At 30.6% G+C, this 6,483-nt stretch overlaps 1 pseudogene; it reads right to left on the minus strand.

Annotated features, from left to right (window-relative positions):
* Positions 1-1,668: 1,668 nt before the first annotated feature.
* LOC123704900 lies at positions 1,669-2,491 on the minus strand (annotated as a pseudogene).
* Between the last annotated feature and the right edge of the window lie 3,992 nt (positions 2,492-6,483).

Below are 6,483 nucleotides of genomic sequence, written 5' to 3' on the forward strand. Positions count from 1 at the left end.
GTCCAATAAAGTCGTCCAAAAAACAAAAACATTTAAAAATGACATACGGACAATTAGAATACATTTTTGAAATAGTAGTTTAATATGTTATTCGATGAATAAATTTTAACCAACAATTGAAAAATCAGCCCATAGACAACTTAATAGTTAATAGTCACTCTAATGAGTGACAGATACCTGGTGGTTTAAAGTTAGACTGTGTTTAAATTGTTTTGTGGTTGACTTACTTAACTTAAGGTCCTATGGCCCCTATGTGGGGCAGAGGGCGTCCACAGTGCGAAAGTTTGTTTTGTGGTTAATAATATAGTTTTAATCCGATATAACTCCATTAATCGCGGAGCTCTCTCATCGAACTAAGTTTAAGATATTGCTTTTATTATTAATTAAACTATTAAATTGGTCTCATTATCACAAAAGTGATATTTCACGTTAAAGCCTAAGGTATGTGTACCAAAGCTAAAAAAAATGTGTGCGTGTACTAGTGTACACACGTAAGAAGTGAAACTTCTTTAAGACCTTATTTTTCAAAAAAATAATTTACTAATGCAACTTACGAATCACGCGTGGTAGGGATAAGAAAAAGATGGCGCGTAACGGAAAAATGTTACACTAAATTTTTTTCCAACCCCGATAAAGAAGTTTCACTTCAAAATAACTAAAAATCTGAGATTCTATAGATATGATAAGTATCATTTTATACAGAAATACTTACTCGTATAAGATGTATAATAAATAATAAAGCTCATGAAATATTATAGTTACAATTTTAACTATAAATACTTAAGGCATGCTTTTATTCACGACTATCATGGTAGTGATGTGAAAGTAGAAAAAAAGTTCTTGTAACATAGATTATTATACTTTTTTTGCAGACGCAATACATATTTTTATTTACTTAAAAGCTGTTGTTTTAAAGAACTGTCTATTAAAAGAAATAAGTAGTAGATATGTGTGAAATTTCAGATGTTTTATGTCAAAAATGTTAGATGAATTTCTATGTGTATAAAAACAACGAATAAATTATTGTCTTAATTTTTTGTTTTATTTATCCTACACTCCACTAAAAGTGTGTACCTACTTCCCAGATAAAAACATGCAAATAAACTATTAATGTGGATTAATTCAGACAAGATTGTTAACATCAGATTTGATCTGCCATTTCTGTGAAACAAATCACTACAAAAAATCCATATTTGGGATATGCATCCCTTGAGATTGCGTTTCGAGATTTGACTATAAAATACATATTATGTATATTGAATAACATGCATTATGTTATAGTCAAATCTCGATACACAATCTGTTTGCGGAAGGACTGGTTTATCTTATCTGATAGTTTTGTACTATCAATCAATGAAAGCTAGTGTAATTAGTTATAGGTTTATTCTGGGTTACTATCAAAATTTTTTGTTGTAGTAGTAGATTATAGGCTATACCGCTTTAGCTTATGTGATTCTGCTAGATAAGCTACATAACTTGCAAGTATGTACCATAAAAATTTGCTCAGTTTTTGGGTAAAAACATTACAAACATACACTCCAAAATTTTATTTTTATAATATAAAGATTAAAGAAGTTATTTTACTTGTACTTTTATAATATCTACAAATAAATAGTCAGGAGAAGTAATGATTGGGCTAAAAATTAGTATTGAAGTAAAACAAACATATTATAATTTAACTAATTTATTATCTAAATCTGAATTATTATAAATCTATATTTATCGCTTAAATTTATCCTTTTGATCTGGTATTCTCTTCATAAAGATAGTTGACTCATCAAAGTAAGTGTTGAACTTTTTGAATCCATATCTTTTCTTTGGATCCTTCTTACAAAATGATGGAGTTAGGTTAATCATAAGACCTGAAAATATATTATTAAATTAAAATAGATAAGAAAACATTATTAGTATCATCAATACACTAGAATGAATCTTCAGAGGGATTATTACTAATAATACAAACACTATTGAATACTAACCAGCTTTTTGTGCCATTGTTACCATTTTGCCAACTTAAAAACTGTTGTCTCCTACATAGACCTGTGATACGACATGGTAGCATGCAGCCGTCTGATCGTACGAATTGACTCAATATCAAGACATCGGTATGCTTAACATCCAGCCCCAATTTACACATGTAACATAGCGGTTTCTCGGCTTCAGGTAAAGCCAAGCCTGAACACTTCTGAACGCGGCGATGGGATTGTTACACCTTCGACTACTAATTTATTTCCCTCTTTATATTCTCTCACTGAAAATGTATAGATAAATTTAAGGTTATGTTGTGATCATTGTATATGAAATTTCTCAATGATACTTACATTCCTTTATATTTAATTGTTGGGTTAGGGACAATGCCCGTACAGAAGTTGATGTTATCGCATTTTTAATTAAAGAAAATGTAGTTTTTGCAAGTAAGGCCATTTTCAGAAAATTCTACTCATAATAATTTTCGTAGATACACAATGACAGTTTGTCAAATGTCAAGTTTGATAAATTGTCAGTCACAACTCACTGACAGTGAGAACATACAGTGTTGTCATAAATTTTTATCATTGTCCACTTTTTTGTGTTTTTTACATAGCCTTTTTCGAAAAAAATTGTCCGTTTCACATTACAGTAAGAACAGAACTAGTAAGTTTGTTTTTACTGTTCTGTGTTATGAACTGTGAAATCCCGTGCTCCCACCTTTTGTGATATCGGGCAGATGCATTGTTTTCACATTTTCATTGATCAATTTTCTTTACGGACAAGTTCATTTTATTAGGAATATAGGTGCAGTGGCAAAAAAAAAAACAATCGATACGTTCAATGTAAGGTTTTTCGGTTTTTCATTCATTGAAAATAGAATCAAGAAATCTTTGAATAACTCGTTTTTTGTATTTTTATAAACGTACACTATCTTCAGAAAATTGAATATAGCTAATATATCTACTACTTACACTTTCTGTGTTCATCAAACGGACTATGATTTCATAGAAAATAATATGTAAAAAGATGCAAGCACTCCGTGTTTTCCAATTACAGCACTAGAGCGCATAGAGTAAAGTAATACCATAATACTGTGCTAGAGCGCAATAAGCGGCATAGGTCAACGCTTCGCACAATCGAGATGCGCGTGAATTGATGCGTGCAATCGATTAATCGTTAGTAATAATTATTAATTGTTGGAAAAAAATTTAAAGCTTTCGTTTCATTGTAGTTTTTTCGAAATAATCAAAGTTAATTCAAATTGTGCTAAAAAAATAAATATAAGTATGGATGAAGGTACAAACATTGAAAAAAATGTTAATGAAATACATAATCAAAATCCAAATTACTTAAAATAACCGTAAATAGTTTTCAACCAATTATTATGTCATACCACTTTATTTAAACATTAATGAGGTTATTGCTAACTCTATAAATATTTTTTTTTTCAACACTGAACTTAGCGCAACCTGCTGGTGCGTTTCACGTTCCAATTAAGCATCAGCATCACATCAGCATAATTCGGCATTGTGTGCCACTGAGTCGCATTATGCTCTGTAATTGGAAAACAGCCACTATTATATATTATAATTTACCCAAAAGTAAATATACATTACTAGCTTACCGCCCGCGGCTTCGCCCGTTTTGTCTAAAACCTAATAAATTATATATACTACTAGATTTCCGCCCGCGGCTTCGCTCGCGTTTGCAAAGGAAAACCCGCATAGTTCCCGTTCCCGTGGGATTTCCGGGATAAAAACTATCCTATGTGTTAATCCAAGTTACCCTCTATATGTGTGCTAAATTTCATTGTAATCGGTTCAGTAGTTTTTACGTGAAAGAGTAACAAACATCCATACATCGATACAAACTTTCGCCTTTATAATATATTAATTTCTTTTTTTCAATAAAAAAACGCTTATTGTGACATGACTGTAATAGTTAGAGATATGCTGCCGCTGATTTTTTGTAGATAATGGTGTGTTCTAAAAAAATGTAGTATATCATTTTGTTCTATCATCAATAGTTTTCGCAGCGCACGCGATGTAAGGTAGTTTTTTGATATTTTTTTCACACCTTGGATTACGTTATCGTAATTTTAGTAAGGATGCCTATTTTTTTTGAAAATGAAATATAGCCTATGTCACTCAGAAATGATGTAGCTTTCCAACAGTGAAAGAATTTTTCAAATCTGCCAAGTAGTTTCGGAGCCTATTCAATTCATACAAACAAACAAACAAACAAAAAATCAAACCTTTCCTCTTTATAATATTTGTATAGAAAACCTTCCTCTTGAATCGCTCTATTTATTAAAAAAATCGCATCAAAATCCGTTGCGAAGTTTTAAAGATTTAAGCATTCAGAGGGACTGTGGGACATAGGCACAGAGAAAGCGACTTTGTTTTATACTATGTAGGTAGTGATGACGGATTTGATTCCTCAATCACAGTACTTATCACTACATGTCTACATACCTCTTACATACCTAACTAGTATAAAACAATGTCGCTTTCTCTGTCCCTATGTTAGGCTATGTATTATCTTTAAAACTAAGCAACGGATATTGATGCGGGTTTTTTTTAAAGATAAAGTGATTGTCGAGAGAAGTTTTTAAACAAAGCGAGGGCGAGTCGCCCTACCTAGGATACCTAGTATTTTATAAAATACTAGGTATGCTCCGCGGTTTTATCCACAGTGCTCGTGTTGGTCTCAGCGAGATGATTTTTCAAATCGGACCAGCAGTTTCCGAGATTAGCGCGATCAAACAAACAAACTCTTTAGCTTTATAATATTAGTATAGATAAATTATTTTTTTAATAAGACTAAGTTTTCAATTTCCCTTTTTTTGTATATTTTAGCGATGTTTTTAATCTATTTATCATTATACATATTGGCATTCTATCAATATTATGTGTTGCTTGAATATGTTGTTTTCGTGAGTTGAGTGAGTAAAAATAGTTATATGAAAGAAAAATCATTTAATGATGGAGATGCATTTATTAAACAACAAATACACAATCATGTCGACTAATTACAAATAAAACATAACTATAAATATATTAAACATGATTAAAATTTAAGAACAGATAACATAATATTCATTCACATATTAAATGAAATATAGTAACGTTTTATTTTTTACTTTCATAAAACATAATAAAACAAAAACTAGATAAAAAAATTCTAAAATTTTTATTCATAAACATAAGACAGAAAGAACGAGTTAAGAATTAAGATAGTGTTGAATAATTTATTCGCCGTGACATTTATAAGCGTAGTTAATCTTGTTATTATACATAATTATGTTTTTTTTAATGTGCGAATTGGACAATAGATGGTAAACAAATTTTAATGATAAATATCGCATTAAAATGACTATAATTTCAAAGCGAAACATAAATATATTTTGTACGATTTTAGGCCCAAAATAAATCTTAAACACTAGCTTATCGCGCATTATTACAAAACATAGGTAAATCTATACATATAATAAATCTGTAGAAGGGTCAATTCTGTACATTGAAAATATTGAAAAAATAAATAGCAGGGGGTGTTACTGGATCGATACCAAACCCAAATATGTGATTAAAAAAATTTTTGTCTGTCTGTCTGTCTGTCTGTCTGTCTGTATGTGAAGGCATCACGTGAAAACTAGCGGTTCGATTTCGATGAAACTTGGTATAATTATACCTTATTATCCTGGGCGTAAAATAGGATACTTTTTATCCTGGAAAAATACGTAGAAAAAAATTAATCTTAATTTTTCAGTTTTATCCATAGACGTTGTTCCGTAGAACCGCGAACACACGTTGCGTATTATTATAGGCCTAGCCGTATTTGGGAATTGGGTCCAATAGATATTTATAAGATGTTATTGACAGAGGTACTCAAAATGGAGAAATAACCATCCACGCGAAGACCGACATCCGCGCGGACGGAGTCGCGGGCGGAAGCTAGTAGGAGAATAAACTCTTAACATCGTACAAGAAAGAATTAATTTGGGAAATCTGACAGCTTGCAAATATTATTGTGCTTTTTTATAAATGGCATAGGTATGTATATATTTAGCCTTATTTTATAATATAGGTACTAAATTACAAATTAAACTCTACTATTCGATAACAGTACAATAAAGCATATATACTCTGTTAAAAAGGAAAAATATTAATTTGCAAAGTTAGGTATAAAACTTCATTTTTCATCACAATAATATATTTTATTTACAATGCAGTCTGTCAGTTTCCCGTATAGATATCGCAGAAAAAAAAGGGATATGATTTTTAGTAGATTTTTATTTGAAAGCAGAGAGGCCCTTGTTTAGTAGTCCGGCAGCACCCTCGGCACCATCGTGGGCTGCTGTTGAGACCTTATTGACAAGCTGTAAAAATAATACAATTTTCATAATTAATATATGTATCTAAATTAAAAATGTAGCTAGTTATATCAGTATAACTTATGTTATTAAGTAGGTATTTGAAAATAAAAAATAATATGTTTAATTAAAAAAAGTAA

The sequence above is a fragment of the Colias croceus genome, chromosome W (genome assembly GCF_905220415.1).
Source record: "Colias croceus chromosome W, ilColCroc2.1".
Classification (NCBI taxonomy): domain Eukaryota; kingdom Metazoa; phylum Arthropoda; class Insecta; order Lepidoptera; family Pieridae; genus Colias; species Colias croceus.